General features: G+C 45.8%; 1 long non-coding RNA gene across 1 annotated transcript in view; it reads right to left on the reverse strand.

The window, feature by feature from the left end:
• Window positions 1-6,893: 6,893 nt before the first annotated feature.
• LOC138493124 (uncharacterized) overlaps window positions 6,894-18,310 on the reverse strand; it is a 38,662-nt gene continuing 27,245 nt past the window's right edge. The window contains exon 3 of the long non-coding RNA XR_011276269.1: window positions 6,894-7,003. This is a non-coding gene — a long non-coding RNA (uncharacterized lncRNA). The remainder of the gene's footprint in view (window positions 7,004-18,310) is intronic.

Genomic DNA, 18,310 nt, shown 5'->3' on the forward strand with positions numbered 1-18,310 from the left:
TTTTGAGACTTGTGGCACAGCCAGGGTTGGCTATCCAGTCTTTTTCTCTGGACGGGCCAGGCAGGAATGCCTTTCATAATAGAGATAAATAATCCTATCATGAACAGCATATTCCTTAAAAACCCAAAATAATCCATTAGTTGGCTAATATGTCACTCGAAAGACTTGAATGCCTTTTAGCATCACTCGCCCCTTCTTTCGAACCAAAGACGAAGATCTAGATCCTTCCCTTAATTTGGATAATTTCTATGTGAAACTGTCAATAGCAGTAGATCATCTGGCCCTGGGTCAAATGAATGTCTGGGCCTACCCATCAAAGCGATAAACCTTTATATGATCCAGAGCATAAAAATGACTAAAATAAACATAGTCAACTTTAATGCATATGGAGGAAATTATGAACAGAAGAACCAGAATCTCTATATGCGTAAATTGCACAGCTATAAAAAAGTAACACAACCTCAGCGGATATATTATTCAAACGCAATTTGCTGAGGATCCATATCTCCCAACAATTTCATGCTCTTAACGCTTTTTCTAGTTTGATTGTACCAACACTGGAGCTCTGCAATGATCTAGCGCAGAATTGTATCAATAAAATGAAAAGAAGTTCCTGAAGCTGATTACAATTGTCCCCAAATGTGACACACACAGTCTTATTCCAGGAACAGTAGGCACAATCCAATGCTGTTTTCTCAGCATTTCAATCTGTATCTGAATAATTTTTGTTAAAGAATATGGCCTCTCATCATCCCAATGGCTCAACCCGCGAACCATGCTCAGGAAAGATCTTAAAGGAAGAGAAATCATTAGTGGTCACAGATCTGTGTAAGATCATCAGTAAATTGTTCAAACCTGGAATAGTGCCACATCATCTAAATCAGCTAAAAGTCACTCGTTATATCTGGGAGATCCTGCACACATTTTCTGCATCTCTCGGCTTCCCCAGCCAGCTAAGCTTTAGTGGGTGTTGGCTACAATGAAGAATTTCCTGAAGGTAAATAACCAGGCCGGCTTTTGCCCAGATCGAAGTACAATGTCTGTGGTAGTGGCAGCTATGTACAATCTAAGTAGGGTGGTGGATGGTGGTGGTGTGGAGGCCCTGATATTATTAGCTTTGTTAGCAACCTTTGGCCTTATTGATCCCCTCCTCCTATGGGAATCCTCTGTAGGCCGGCCATTCAAGATAGAACTTTAAGCCCGGTTCAGATCACTTTGATCAAGCAGGGCTTTATCTGTAACCTTGCCTCCTTTTGAAACAATGGCAAAGTTAATTACCTGTGGGGTCCCACATGCTTCATTGTTAGGTCCACTGTTGTTTAGAGGGTTACATGAAGCCATTATTGGATGTTGTACAAATGTACGGCTTCATGTTTTGCTTGTATGCGGATGATGGGCAGGTGGTTCTCTGTCTGGGAGACCTACAGGATGGGACATCAGAACATGTATGTCTGGAGCAAGTCAATGATTGAATGCATTTAAATTCTCTAAGGTTTAATGGCCAGGAGACTGAGCTCTTACTCTGTAGTGGTCTGACGCACACATTACAGCAGAACGTCTCTTTAAGTTATGATCTTGATATAGCCCCAAATGTTCAAACTTGGACCAAAATACAATATCCCACTGTTTTGGGGCTTTGTCCTTTTCCAGACCAGAAGGTCAGACATTTCAAATTATTGTGGCAACCAGACCTCTTTTTTCAACTAAAATCTTGTTTTTGGATTATTCCACATTCCCCTAAAAGGTGCAAATACTTAATGCATTTATTTCCACCTGTCCCGACTTCTGCAATGCAATCTATTTGGAAATTTTAAATATAACTTTGCATAAACTTCAAATTATTCAAAATGCCACAGCTGGATTCCTGCCTTATTTCAATCGCTGTGATCACATTTTGCCGGGACTTCAGATTCTACACTGTTTTCCAGTGAATACACACATGCAGTGGAACACTTTGTGCTTAGTGTATAAAGCCTACTATCAATAGGCACCTGTAATCTTTCAGAAACATTTATACAAATTTATGCCAGAGATCCTTCTCATGGCGGCCGGGATCAGAGATCCACCCGTCCATCGGAAAGTAAAGACTTTTCTATTCCTGCACTATAATTGGGTGTGATATATGGCTATGCCCATTCTCCTGGCTTCATTGACAGTGCCATGATGCCTTATGAAGAGGAACGTGCAATATACAAAAGCCAGTACTATACCACCATGTGGGCATCCAAGCATATATTGTCAAATGTATGTTGGCTGGTCACAAACCCAGTGCGGTCAATGTGAATTAGCTTAGGGAGCGCGTCCTCTAGACGTTACGCCAACATTTTCCAGTGTGCCTTCATGTCAAAATTCACCAGGGCAATGTGTTAATAGGTGCCACATATCTCTAGATCTTTACCTGCTTTGGGAATCAGACTAATTGTAGCCTCCCTGATCATGTCTGTGACAATTCCCAATGTTTGAAAGGAAGGAGTTGAACGGATATGTTAGCGTGCTACTACCTACCCAACAAAGGTCCTAAATAACTGTGACCCAAGGAAACAGACTTTATAGATTTTCTTTTAAAGTGATGGAAGAAATTGCTTCTTCTTTTGTTATTGGGCATCCAGCATCATTTTCTGCACAGAAGAGACCTTCTGTAGGTCAGCAGCTTGTAAATATTTGCTGTTGTATGTCCGGTAAGAGTGGTCCCCCGAATATACATTTGTATACAAACGTATAAGAGCCTTTCTTTTCTGGCATTCCTTAAAGAGACTTCTCCCTCTATCATCCCCAAGCAAATGCCTAAAGATTTTGTGGGCCTATGTGTTTATTAGATTTTCTAAGAGCATATCTTACTTGTCCCCTCTCTTTCAGCCCAGTTAATCTCTAATGTAGATAATTGTTTTCTGTGAGCATGTTTCCCTGTGCTGTGTGTTTCCAGTATCTTCAGATCTGCCTCTAAAATCACGCCTGTTCCTTTATATATTGTCACCAACTGAGGTAGGTGCAATGAGATGCCCCCTTACGGATGGATTGAAGGCATCCCATAAATTATTGGGAGAGGCATTATGGTTTATTTTCAGTGTACAGAGTTCAGTAATGCACCTGTCTATTTCCTCCTCTACCATTCTATCTTTCAGCAGGTGTTGAGATATTGGCAGAGACCTACTAGATCTCACACTCTGCGTGCGTAGGTACTGAGTTGAAAAGGTGATTTTTTACATATAAGTACAGATATCCTTGCTCTCTCAGAGAGGGAGGAGGACTGGAGAACTAAAAGAAAATGTGCAAGTGCACCTCATTACTTTCAGCCAAAAAAGGAGCCGGCACCTACTCAAAGGCCATCTGAATGAGTGCATCCTAAAGACGCTCGTTCAGATGCCCATTTTCACCCCTTTGCCATTTGTACATGTCAGGAGTGCTTCTTTTCCGCATTTAATATCGCATCCCAAATTCACAAATGGATGCGCTTTTAAATGTTAATAACAGGCGCAAGAGGAGGTGAAATCATCACAGGACCCTTGGCCTCATTACGGGTTTGGGGGTCTGGAAATAAGGGTGCCGGGAGGGACTTCCAAACTAAGAGTTTGCCGGTAGGGGCCCAGAACTCCCAGCAGGCCTGAATTAGCAATGGTGCCGGTGCTTCAGTGACCCTATTCCCGTGGAGTCATGTGTTCTTCCCGTTTTTGATGCCTGCCATAATATCCCGGTAGCACCGGGAAGTCAGGTGTCAGAAACGGGGTTGCCGGTAACCCGCTTCCTACTGAAGGTTTTACAAGCAGCCCTGCAATGAGGCCCCCTGGCAAGATTTTTTCCTTTAAGGGTGACAAGTTTGATTCAAACCGCAGCTGTAACACTTGCATTTCCATCCTCCAAATATGAATGCAAATGCTCATTTCCTTTTCAAGCATTTCACACAGAGTGATGAAGCAGTAAAAGATTAGAACCTTTTGTGTCATGAGCGATCTCCCGACACTATTGCATGCAAGAAGGCAGGAGAGCGCATCTTTGTGCCACTGTCCAGCCTCTCGTGAAATGAGCAGGTCACCTTTGAGAATAAGGAGACCTGCACTTTTCTGAAAGAAGCACAAATGAAACAAGTGCATTCTCTGTGCTCCATTCATTTGAGCTTCTTAATGTGAAGAACATGGAATAACTTGAACATTATTTAGCGCAGCTGAGCAATAACGATTTTGGGGTTCAATTCAGCAGCACAGCTAGCTAGAAAGAAATCAATTTTTGAGATCTCATCATTTCTGTACATCAAAATAAACTACATTCAAGGACATACAGAAAACACACTGGAGCCAATGCAACTTTGCATGCACATACTTGCCACAGAAAAAGTACCATTAGGAACATCCCCACAGGGGAATGCATATGTGCACAAATAAAATGCAGCACAGAAGGTTCCTTTGATGAGGAATGCAATTTGATTAATAACACATTCGGACAGCGAGGATATGATGTGAATACCTGAACTAGGGCTTTCAACAAAATAGAAGTCAAGCAAAGAACCACACTTTTTGTACGGAAAGCCAAAGAGAACAAAAAGAATCAGAACCAAGTTAGATTTATCACCATGTATTCAAGCGAGAGCAAGCTTGTGTCAAGAATTGCATGTAAACACTGGCACCTACTACAAATGGATGCAGACCTAAAAGATTATATTGGTGACAAACCAAAGGTTATGCTTCCTAAATCACCTACATTATGCAACAGACTATGTCCACTTTTTATGACACATGTGGGCAACATGATCAACTGGCTTAGCACAGCTGTGTCATATAAGCATGGAACATGTGCAATGTGCAAATATGCACATACTGTAAAGGAATTTGCAATAAGAGAGAAACATGGCATTAAAATCACTGGCTTGATTAACTGCAGTATATGCTATTGTTTGATTATGTGGTCAAATCCAGGGTTGGACTGGCCCCATCGGGCCATCGGCCACTGGCCGATACGATTTGATGACCTAGGGGCCGTTTTTTTTTTAACCCACCCCTGGGCTGGTTTTTTCTTTATAATTCGACTCTATCATGTCACTGGCACGCATCGCACTAGCCGGTCCGCGCGCGTGCCGCACCTCGGGCAGCAGGTCCAGCATCAGTCAGTGTTGTAGGGCTGTTTTAATTTTTTCAAATGTATTTAAAGACTGACAGTCTGAGGGTTCAGAGCAGGGCCGCCCCTAGGCCCGCTAGCTGCTGGTGCTGCCTCGCCTCCCTAGCAGCGGAAGCACCGCGTCCACACAGCACGCACTGTCTCTGCAGCAGGGGCGGGCTGGGCAGGGCTGCCTGTCACGCTGTGCAGCCAGCGCTGCATAATTATTCATCAAAGCAAGGTAATACATGTTACCTTGCTTTGATAAATCATTTGCATGCATGAATGCATAATGCATCAGCATCTACATTCGATTAATTATGTGCAGCTGACATGGCGGCCTGCAGCCACTACTGGTGCTCAGTGCTCACCTCGAGGCCCGGACCGCCCCCGGCTGGCTCTGAAGTGCTAATGTAAAATAATTAACATCTTCTGCAGGCTCGTGGCCTGCCTCCTGACAGGGCTGGGCCAGGTGCTGGGCCTGGGCCCCAGGGCACAGCACACAGTCTGGCCTCTCACCTTATCATAACAAGTTGCTTTCAACTTTGCAGGAAGTAGCAACAACGAATGTGTTGCCCTTTGCAAAGTTGAAAGCAACTTGTGCCTGGGGGGCTGGGCCGGGCCCTGGGAATGGGGATGCGGCTCAGGCTGCTGACAAACTCTGTGTCACCAGACTCGCCGCAATTGATTACCACATGTGAAGTGAGTAGAGGATATAGTTTGGCTTCTCCGACCATGGGCATGATTTTTGGCGCTAGTCAGTGATGCCATGATCAGGAGGCAGCAGCCCGCCCAGCACGGTCACGTCCTGACAACAACACGGATGGAGGAACAGCACAGCAGCAGCAGACCTCACCTGTCCTGAAAGCTGAACCAGGCTCAGAGTAACTCAGGGCCCGGCCAGAAGATAGTCTGAGACAGTCAGTGAGTCGAAGAGAGAGACAAAGTCAACGAGGCGGAGACGACTTCTGGACACAACACACACTGTGGACCTGAGGTAAGACACATGGCAGATGCCACTGCCTCTGCCACTGCACAAGTTATTGCCTCTACTGCATTTACCCTGTGTTACTCAATCGCTACTTATGCATACACAGCTCTTAACTGACATTCTGCAGTGCTCGTTTGTAGTGCATGCCATTTTGCACTCCTCATTACAAAGGCAAATTGCAATATGATGTGAGCATAAAGGCCAGGGCTGGTTATTATTTCAAACCAGTTGGTTGTACCACTTAGACATTTGCGCCACCCTGACAAGAATGTATATTTACCTGCTTGTGGACCTTCTTTGACACATGTAACTGTCTTGATACTACGCATAATTTGCATAACGTTTGTAAATGTGAAAATCGAGGCATTTAACGTCCTTTCAACAGATGGCCAGTTAAGGCCTCCTACTCGTGTCTCAGCAGGGACTAATCACATTTATTTCTGGACTTTATTTGCATATGTTTTTGGCAGTGGGGTCTTTCTGGAGTGGCTTGCAGGGATTTCCTTTACATCAGAGAACCCCAAGTGTTAAAGACGAGTAATCCTGCCCCAAAAGATGTGCAATAATCCAGTGCCCAGGCTTCATTTTTAGTTGGGAACTTTTTATGACTGCTTTTCTTCAGATCCTTAAAGCCTTTGGTAATGATTGGCACAGAAATTATGAGTAACGCTTTTACGCATATTGTGTTTTTTTTTAATCAGTCAATAACTTTATTTCGGCCATAAGAACACATATCCAATTGCAACAAAACAAATGACAATGCATCCTTCCATGAAACGAAGAAACAAAGGGCTGTAGCCTTTAAACCCACCTTAACGTCCTGGCTGGTACCGAGGAACTGTTTTATTGCTTTGGTAAGGATATGTGCCTCACCAGTAAGTTTTGTTGGGCTGCATGCTCTTGTCAAATCGCCACCGGCATCTGTACCTGTTAAGGAGAGCGCTGTTAACATTTTGCACTTGACTGTCAATATCTTCCTGGTTCCTTTTCGGTGCCACATGGGCAGACATGGAGTGGGGTGCGTGACAAAAAGAGGGGGCCACCTACAAGCTTGGGGTTTGACAGTCTCAGCATGCACTGTGGCAATGCAGGGGTTAATGAGTTCATATTTTATTGAATTTTTTTTTTATAACACGCTTAATACTCGGTGTCTAAATGCGAATCCAGGATTCAAACCTCTGTTACTCTGCGTGGTCAGCACGTTGCCCCTGAGCTATCCTCTGTTCAGCTTGATCTCCCCCCACCCCCAAAAACAGCTCCACACCGTACAGGCCATTTCATATAAGCTGTTTGCCCCACTAAGCGCTGGTTTCACGGCACACAACTCCACAAGCTTTGAGGTGCAGTCCTGCACTCCGCATGTGGCAGCCGCAGCCGAAACGCCCACGCCCCTTTCCATGCAGGCTTCCTAAAATTAATAAATATCAATTATCTGAAAGCATTTCAGGTTGTTGCCAAATATTAGATTCTACAATCTGTCAAGCAAATAAATCACACTAAACTCTCTGTGACTGGTGAAAAAATACCGTATTTAATTTCAAACAATAATCCAGGCAGTAGAAATCAGGATTGAGTGGCAAATCCCTGAGGAGCAGGGAACATCGGAATGATTTAAGAGGGGACCATATGTCGACACCTACACCCGGCCTGCTCCATGTGTCCGTGTTCATTAAATGCAACAAACCCCACTGTCTCTAGAACTTGCTAGCAAGCTTGTAATATTGCCAATATTACAAATGTAAAGATGCAATGGTTTCAGAGACGAAAGTAATCAAATGTAAACACACGCAGGCCGGTGAATAAAGAACACTCACTGAACAGCAGAAAGTGGCCCAGCGACAGCCTCTAGACTAGAGTGGGTCTCCACGCTGCTGACTGGACTGGTGGAGCAGTTGAAGTTCACAGACCAGATCACAGTCGCAACAGGCAGGCAGACCCAGGCAGTTAGCAGCTCACACAAGCCACTGAGTCTTAAACAGACACCTCACGTTACCTTTATACCCTGCACTCTCCGCTACTACTTCAGTCGCCTCATTGCGGGCACCCACCACCCTGGCACAGCACCACTTTTATATTTTTCGATTGCAGAGTCGAGCCGGTCCTCTCTGTACATTGCCACTGCCTGCCCAAGCCACATCAGGGTAGGCTCACTGTGTTTTCCTGAGTTCACAGAATTCCACCTGCTTCAGTCTCTGCTCTTGCTGCGGCATTCACTGCTGAGCATGCCCCATTTACTGCCATCCTCCCGCATTCAGTACCCAACTCACCTTTTCACTACCAAGTCGGCCTCGTTCACTGCTCAGCCTGCCCTATTCACATGCGGCCAAATTTGCACCAGACCTGCAGATGCTCATTTTACTATAGACAATATGATTGCTTAGTGGGTTGTGTGCTCGCTGCTGTGATGTGTGCGTGATCTGCAGGTTGCAGGTTCGAATTCGCAGCAAGGCCATCTCAGCCTTTCATCCTTCTGAGGGCGATAAATGAGTACCAACACAGGTTGGGTGATATTGTATGCATATGTGTTCTATAAAAAAGAGCTTGAGTGTAAGTGCTAATACAATAACATATTATCATTTGGCCTTGTCTGCTTGCATTCACAGTAATTTGACAATATGGATCTAGATATTAATGATACATATGGTGATTCATTCTTGTATGAAATGTATATGTATATCACATTAGTGAAATCATAACCAAAGGTAGTGTTTAATTATAGACACTGATTCTGTAGAAACATTTGTGTTTGCTCATCGAGAAGCGTGGTAGGCACTGCATTCCTTTCTATAGCGTTACGCTTTGCTGGGCACGGATTCCTCAGTCAGTGTTCACTCTGTATCAAGTCTCACTCGCACATATTGTTTTTTACAAGCCCTTGCAGTGGATGTCTATTTTAAAGCTTACATTCAAATGACCTTTACCTGTTTACTGCAATCCCAGTTCGCTGCACTGGCATTCTATTATTGAAAGTTCTTTAGCTATTTGCATCCTCCATTTAAATGAAACAAGGAATACATCAACATGTCACAAATCATCCTTTATTGTTTTTTAGCTCAATTTGTATGCAGCCTTTATGGCCCTGGATGCTCAACTCCTTTTTTTGTGACATACACAGAGAATGGTCTCGGACACTACAAAAGCGTTAGCTGCACAGTCAAGAAATTTTGATTCTGTGTATTCTGCAGCTGAAAATGTGCAGGATGGGCCAACGTGGGCTTGGAAGAGAGAAGCTATGATAAAGAAGTGGAAACTGCACTTCCAGAGGAATGTAATCACTTTCTCAAGCATTTACACAAAACATAACAACATGCAACAGACACATGAACCCTCCATAAGTAGCATTTTCAGTAAAGTCATGAATTGATGCGATTCACGGATGATGGTTTGAGGTGAGGGTGGGCCACTTTTGAGGTGAGGGGTGGGCCACTTTTTTGAGGCAAGGGAGGGCCTCTTTTCTTCGGGTGTCCGGTCCTATTTCTTGTCCCAGTCCGACCCTGGTCAAATCTATATTGGCAGCAATATACTTGAACTCCGCAAGTGAATGAGCAAACATATTGCAACGATAGGAAGCCAGGATCCAAGACTTACTCCAGCGGCACACTGGAGCAAGGAACACCAGGGAGATTACTAGAACGTCTAGTCTATTGTCAGGTCTCTACTTTGTCACAGATAACTCTATTCTTCCTTGTTTTCAGTCTGGTTTTTGCCCTTGTCATTCAAGTGAAACTGCTTTTGTATCCGTGTGTGACTCTTTGCTTTCTACTTGTTACTCTAAACACTCTTCCCTTCTTATACTATTGGATAATTCTTCTACATTCTACACATTCCATCACACTTTACACTTATCTTCGCTTTCTTCTCTTGGTTTCATTCTTATATTCTAATCGCACTTACTCTGTCTCTTGGGGTGGCTCTTCCTCTGATACTTTTTCTTGAGCAAGAAAGTACAATAACATTTGAGGAAATTATAAAAGATCACACCTCCAGCTGGGAGAATCGCTCAGGGGCAACACGTTTGTCTTAGAAGCAAGACAACGCAGCACAACACAGGTTTGATTCTCCAGTATTAAGCAGGTTATAAAAGCTGAATTAATGAAGCCAAGGAAAAGCCCAGGTCCCGATGGCTGTACAGATTTCTTTTACAAGACCTATTTAATGTTTCTAGCCCCGACACTAATAAAATGTTTTAATTCCTTTGGGGAATATGGAGGTCTGACTAATTCAATGAACCTATCGCACATTGCACGAATAACCAAACTGGGCTGAAATCCAAAAAATGCTCATCCTATCATCCAATAGCCTTGATAAGTGTAGGTTAAAAAATGTATACATGTGTATTGGCCAACAGATTGGAGCCTCTCCTTACAGATCTAATAGATGTATATCTGTCTGGATTTAAACTAAACAGAAACTGCTTCATCAACATCAGAAGGATTATCCATATCATGGATACATTTTGTCGAACGAAAACCCATGCAGTGCTATTGGTGCTCGAAGCAGAAAAGTCTTTCCACTGCTAGTACCCTTCATTCGTCTAGCTCTAACTCTCTGCAGATCAGATGCTTTTCCAAGCAGAGAGTGGGGGGGCAGATCTCTCTCCTCCGCAGCTGCCTTCCTCTGGAATTGCCTCCCTGCCTCTCTCAGACTTGAACCGGATCTCCTTAAAATTCAGAAGCTTCTCAAGACCTTCCTTTTCTCTTCCTCTTTCCCTCTCCCCCTCCCCTGCTAATGTCCATGTCTGCTTCTTGACTGGCTGCCTGGTTCCCTCAGAGTTTTACTGGGCACCAGCCCTCCCCCTAATCCAGTCTACCTCTGCACTTGGTCACCCCTGACCACCCTCCCTCAACCTGCACTTGCCCTTCTGTGCCCCTCCACCACACTAGACTGGCTGGGCCTGCACCCTTGCAGTCCTTCCAGCACCTTTCCTCGCACTTAGCTCATGGACCTTCCTTCCCCTGCACTCTACTTTTCTGGCTCTGTCCACCTGGTCTCCCCTGGCACTCGCTCTTCTCAAAGGCCCTGCCGCACAGACCGGCACTTCCCACTCTCCCCTTTACCCTGCACGATCTGAATGTCACAAGGCCTAGTAGGATTGTTTGTTTTATCCTCCCTGTTTCCCCCACCCTCTTGTCTCGTTGTGCCTCAAAACACATTGTGTAGAGGTGCATTATAAATAGCCAATCATTTTTATTATTAACTGGGTCGATTGGGCTAGTTGAATCTAGTCCTCAAAAAAAGTGGGCTGTGGGTAGGCTAACATCAACAAATAATGTTAAGGTAAAGCGAGATCCCTGCCCAATAAACAGGGGTACCAAACAGGGGTGGCTACTCTACCTGTTGCTCCTTGACATGGCAATGGAGCCTTTTACTGCAAGAATGAGAAAAACGCTTACATGTACGGAATCCCCGTGGCGAAAGAAGACCACAAAGTTTGCGTCTTTGCAGACAATGCGATCTTCACGCTGACAAAGTTGACCAATCCGCTAAAAGAAGTCACCAAAGAAATTGAGGGATCCTCAAGGGTTTTGGGCTTTAAAATGAATGAGGACAAAGCTGAAATTCTTAATAATATCAACCCCTACAAAAATAATGAAAGAGGTGCAAGAAAGTCACTCATAGATGTGGACATCGAAATCTATAAAGTATGTTGGCGTCAACCTAACTCCTTTGTGCACATCGCTGTGCAGAGCAAACTTTCCCAATTTGTTAGCTGCCAATAAAAAATAATTTGAATAAGTGAAAAGAGTTGGCATTCTTATGGCTGAGCCGTATTGCTCTGATCAAGATGAACATTCTTCCCCGTCTACTTTATCTTTTTCAGGGCCTGCTCATAATATTATCTCACAAGGATCTACAGCTAATACAAGATATTATATTTCAACTTATCTGGAAAGGAAATAAACCAAGGGTAAATATGAAGGTTCTCATGTGCCCCAAAACACAAGGGGGAGTGGGATGCCTAGACATCAACAAATACTACAAGGCTGCCTAACTACGGGTGATTATAGAATGGATGAACACGAAATCGGAGAGGCCCTGGCTTCTCATGAAGCAATAGGCGACAGGAATGGGGATATGGGCACAATCTTGGTTGAAAAGTCCCAATAAAGCTTGGTCACTATCAATTAGCCCAATAACAGGATGTACTCTGCCAGTGTGTGACAAAACTACTATGAGGTATTGCACCACATCTTTCCCACCATTGATCGACTCTCTTTTTGACAACTCTGTCTTCACTCCGGGAACAGATCCAAGGGCATTTGACTCATCGAAGAAATGGGGATGCATAAACATAAGGGCTGATTCATGAAATGTTGCACATAAATTGCGCAATATCAGCGCATCGAAAAGGTCACTGCGCAAGCAAATCTGCGCACAATGCGTATTCATGGAATTCTACGCGCAAAGTAACCGTATTCGCAAGTCCCGTCTGGAACTCCCACGACACGCCCACACGCAAGGCAGGAAACTGACAGATCAGCCACATTTGCACAGTTCTCCAGGCACGAATACATGCACCCTTCAAACAGTGTGTGGCGTCCCCAGTAAGCAGGACTGTGACTCAGGGAGCCTGTGCGGGGTCTCCACTAACTGTATCCGGCACACCGAGAACATCCATATGAAAAATCGTAACTCAGCAATAACTCGGAAATGTGTGTGTGAACCCACGTACAACGTCCGTGCACCCCGCGACACAGCTTACGCGCACCAATATGTTACATTGAAACCCCGATTGAGTACCAGCACCCCGAATTCCAACGTGTGAACCCACCTGCGTGCTGAAAATCCTATGCACAAGTGTACTTATGCCAGCGTTCGGGTGATAGATTCTATGAAGGACTTGCATGGGCATTTTCCAGCCGAGATGTTGCACGATCGATTCCATGAATATGTCTCTTGCCGTGCAATAGTGGGAATGCAAGGGATTGCCTGGAGGCCATCTCTCTGAATGCTCACTTCTTCGCAAGTTATTCCCCATTTCTGGTGATCTGCCCCTTTCCCAGCTCTCCGCACAGGCCACGCCCACCCTCTGCTCGGAGTCTCGCGCAAGGCCCTCGGTGGCTCACACAGGTGTGCAAGGCCAGCATGAACTACACGCAAGTCCAGGAGAATTCCTGCGTACCCAATTCCATGAATCACAAGGGTGAAGTGAATATGGAGCTACTAAGTTATTTGGATGTCTCTATAGGGGAGCGTGGATGCCGTGGTTGATGGCATTCAGTATTCAGGGCGCCTGGGGCTGCGGTAGGGTACTACAAGGTGAGAAGAGAGGAAATGGTGTTAAGGGGGCAGGGGGGAAAAGGATTAAAGGTTTACGGTTGCCTAAGTGTTTTGCAAAACTGCAACAAGAGACTGTTCTCTACCTTTAGCAATCAATGTATACTTTTAAGCTGTTGTTTTTAGATTGTAAATCAGCATCATCATAATTTGTATAGCACCTTTCACATTGGTATGGTGCCAACGTGCTGTAGGTTGAACGCGCTCGGGGGACCGAAGTCCATTTATGGGAAATTCATCGGAGGTGTTTAGGATGTGTGTGTGCATTTTAGCTCAAGTGAAGTTGTGTATGTTATGTTTATGTTATGTTAGCATCTGCTTATATAGTGTGCTGCCACCCAGAGGTATCTTTGCACTGAAGGAGGAGACACCATAAGAAAAGGACTGAAAGTCAAGGAAAGAAATGTATCTAGGAAAGAAGAAAGTCTTGAGTAACTTCCAAAATTGTGCGTAGTCTTTAGTCAATCTCAATGCAGGGGCGAGCGTATTCCACAGAGAAGGGGCAGCACTGAGAATGCCTTGCCACTTACCGACTTCCTTTTCATCTGTGGAACAACCAGAAGGCAGAGGTTAGCTGAGCAATGATTTCTGGTTGGGGAATAAGGGTTAATCGTTTCCTAAAGAAAGCAGGCACCTTGCTTCTGCAAGGCCCAATGTGTCAGACATAAAGATTTCAAATGCAGCCAGTGAAGTTGCGATAGTGTGGGAGAAATGTCCTCATATTTAGGCAGAACAGCGACTAACCGAGCCGCAGAGTTTTGGAGAATTTGAAGTCGCGTAATAAAGTAGTTCAGCTCAGCCATTAGGGTTGCATTGCATTAATCAAGACAACCTGAAGCTGCACAAGCGACCACTGGTCCCTGCAGTGAATATGGAAAAAAAGTTATCACCTTCTTTAAGGTTTTGAGTTTAAAGAAACCGGTCCTGCACATAGCACTGACCTGCAGCTCCGGTGATAAGGAGACTGCAATTTTGCCTCTGAGATGTTCAACTGAATTGACTGGAATAGGCAAAGTCCTTACGCTAGAAGGCCAAATGTCCTGGGTACTGAAATTGTGCGATTTTGGCGGGCCAATAACCAGGACTTCGGTCTTATCACCATTAAGCTTATGCCAATTCTGATCCACTCTAACAATGAACTGTGTATCGTCACTGTAAGAATTGAAACGCCTTAGGATCTTATCTATTGCTCCATGGCGCCCGTTCGTGAAATGTTGGCGGGTGAATGTTTGGCTTAAAAGGCCATGCCAGATTCCAGGAGAAGCGGGCTCTCCACTACTTGTAATTTAAGCACTTTCCTTTCATTTTCATCTTAAATAGTGTAATCGGATATGCAGGGGAGTGCGATCATTTCAGGGCTGGATGGTGATTGCCAGCGCGTACACTTTCGTGTTCATTTGCATCCACAATAGATGACTGAGAGCCCATTCTGGCATTGATGAAGTGTGGCTATAAACATTTCCAGGCACTTCGGAGAGCGGGATGCGTTTGTACGGCGCTGTTTTATACACCCGGGCCCACCCGGATGGGAGGCCCGGGGCCGTAAGCTGGGAGGTGGGGGGTTTGTGCTAAGTCCGGTGGGGCAGTGCCTTTTGGCGCTGCCACACTTAGCATGCACATGGTGGGGTCGGGCTGCTGGGTCCCTTAACAATGGGAACCCAGACAGCGCGTCTCCAAGACAGGAGGGTGAGGAGAGAGGGGCAGGTGACAACCGGCAGTCGCTGCCTCCTGTCACCTTGCCCTCCATACTTCAAAGGCCCCCTTCCCATCCTGCGGATGCTGAGCGGGGGCCTTTTGAAGTTCAAAGAAAGGGCCGCCTTGCCCCCAGGCCGAATTTTGCCTTTATCTGGCGGGGGCAAGGTGACCCTTCTCATGCTTCCTCCCCGTCAGCCACGAACAGCAGCAGGACGGCGGCAGGTCTCCGGGCTGAGTTTCACCAGCACACCGCCAGGCTCTTCGGGACTCGAGCCACTCCAGCATTCCAGAGCACGGCCGGCAGTGCAACTTCACGGCTGATACAAAGAAAGGAGCTGGAGAGGGAAAGCAGTAAATCAAGGCTGCAGGCAAGCTGCGAGTGTACACAAGATCGCAGATTGGCAGGGGGACTTTCCCAGGATTTCCATTCGCAAACTGCAAGACACAAAAATCCAGCAGGGCAGAATAATTTTGATTACTTTTAAAAGGTGCAGAGAGACGTGTCTTTCACCAGCCCCTCCAGCCTCCACGAGGACAGCTGACAGCTGTGGCGGCGGGCCAAAAAGAAAGATGCTTCGCAGCATTTTCCAGCTGCTTACAGGCTGCCACTGCCAGATCTAAGATTGGCAGGAGGTGGTTTGCCGAGGGGCATCCATAATAAAGCCTCGGGCCTGGCTGCAGCATTCCATGCCGAAGACTGGAACGGGGGCACTGAGCAGCAGCTTATGAAGTCTTGAGCCCACCTTGAAGTTATCCAGAAGGCGATCCCCGCTCAAGCATCATTAAGAAAATAAACAATTCAAGCGTGTGCGGCTTTCAATGCTATTCAAAGCAAACACTGGCGTTAAAACACGCCTGGCCTCATAAAGTGTTTTCAGAGAATCGAGTTGGAAGCAAGACGACACAGAGCAACAGATGAAGGGCAAGTTAATGGCTTCCTGGCAATCATGCCATTTGCGAGCAAAACCAGTTGGTACAGTGACACGGCCCGCTTAAAATCAGGGGGCAACTCTGCCAGCAGGCTCACAGGCATTTTCGTGCGACTGGAGCCCACAGCATATGCAGGACCTCGCAGCAGGTAGTTGGGGGCCACTAAAACATGGCTCCTATAAACAGCACTACCCCAGGAAGTTTACATACCGGCATGCCTGGCTTTAGGTTTTTTCTGAATACCTTGCTTCGAGGGGAAAACTGCGGTTCCAGACTACAAGAAGAAGATCAGGACAAGAGCCACAACCGGAAAGAAGGGTCAGGACAGCAACAGCCAGCATCACAATTCTGTGCTAAGAAGCTCCAGCCAAGACTTCAAAGAAGGAAAAGATGGCCGATGCTTTATCCCTGAATGAAACACTACTCCTGGAATAGGATAAAGCGGCAGAAGCAGTCCATGGCGTGGACGTGGTGCAGGAAATAGTGGTAGAGTTGCATCCACCAGTTTCAATGATGACAACGCAGACGCACTGGAGTATGAGGACAACGGCTATGATGAGCCAGCAGAAAAGGAGCAGCCGGCAAGGAAGAAGCAGCGTTGTGATGTCCGCAGCATGCCCGCCTCTTCAGACACCCACCCCAGCACCAAGAGAAAAGCACAATCAGGTACTGTGAAAAGCAATGTTAGAAACATTTTTTAAAATGGCACAAGGATGTGGGTGCTTGGAAAATGAAGAGGCATAGGGATGACTCAAGCAGCTGCAGCAGCAAGAGTGACAGCATGGACACAGAGTCTTATTCTGGGGGGCGAGGATGTCCAGGGCCAACTTAAAGCATGGGTTGGGCCTAGCAATGATGTCGTGTCTCCAAGCCCACACATGAATAAATATGGGGGATGCACAGCCGGCAAAAGTGTGAATAGAAGCCTATTGCATGGCACATAGAGTGCAAAATTAAGATTTGGAAGAAGCAATTCATTGATATTTGTTGCCTATTGGATTATGAAGAATTAGGTTTTGTTATTTCCGAGAGGGATAAGAAAGAGGAAGAAAAAGCGAGAGAAAAGAGGCCCACCCTGGAAAAGAATATTCAGAATTGGGAGGCCTCTTTTCAAATCCTGTCAACCATCCTCTTAAAAGAATTCCCAGAAGAGGGCATTGATTGCCTACCACCATAGAATCCTAGAGATCCACAATACCTTTGGGCAGAAATCATGGCTGAACTACGACAGGGAGTTCAGGAAGGAGATGCAGAGATTCCCTGACCCAGGCTGGGAAGAGGAAGACCCCAAACTGTATATTTCCCATGTCTTAAAAGAAAACTCAGCTCAGTGTGCTCTGCTCAGGATAATAAGGACGACCAAGAGCAGCAAAAACAACAGAAGGGATAGAAACAGGCAGCATAACCAGCATAGGTCACAACAAGACAGTGCAAATGCCAACAAAAACAAACTCCCGTTTCGAAGACCGCCCCCAAGGGGGCAAAAAGCGGGGCAGAATAAGGGCAGTTTGGCAACCGCAGCACGGGGGGGGCAAAGGGAGCACCCCGGGGACCTGCTGGTATTTCAACAGAGGGTCATGCAACAAGGGCACTGAGTGCAGATACAAGCACCAATGCAGCACATGCAATGGTGACCACAGCAGCAACGACTGCACAAAAGCCTCTCCCTCCAGGCCCAGCCCAAAAGTCTCAGAGGGTAAAAACATGTACTAGTTATAAAATGGGGGCCTCACCAAAAAAAAAAAAAAAAGAACAAAAATTGACCAACTAATAAAAATGTTAGAGAACTACCCTCACCCTGCAGCTAGATAATTCTTGGGTCAGGGCTTCAAAGATGGGTTTCAGATCCCATTCAAGGGCCAGGGATCTCACACTATACCCAAAAACCTAAAATCTGCCTCTTCCCTAGCCAACATAATAAGAGAATAAATTGGTAAAGAGCCAAACCTAGGGAGGATTGAGGGTCCCTTCCAACACCCTCCTTTCATTGAGTTTTTATGCTTCCCCCTGGCCATTGTGCCCAAAAAACAGCAGGGGAAGTTTAGGACGTTCCACCATTTATCTCACTCACCCAGAAGCTCTTTCAATGTTGGCATCCTTGCCACTGAGGCTACTGTCTCTTATAGCTGCGTGCAGGATGCGGTTGACCTAGTAAAACTGTCAGGTAGACACGCTCTCATGGCGAAAGCTGACACTAAGTCAGCATTCAGGCTGCCGCCTGTGCACAAGAACACCTACCAGTGGCTGTGTTTCCATTTTGACAACAAATTCTATTTTGATAAACGCCCCCCCCCCATGGGCTGCGCCATCCCGTGTGCCTACTTTGAACAG

Source organism: Ambystoma mexicanum, chromosome 10, assembly GCF_040938575.1.
Source record: "Ambystoma mexicanum isolate Mex_15411 chromosome 10, UKY_AmexF1_1, whole genome shotgun sequence".
Classification (NCBI taxonomy): Eukaryota; Metazoa; Chordata; class Amphibia; order Caudata; family Ambystomatidae; genus Ambystoma; species Ambystoma mexicanum.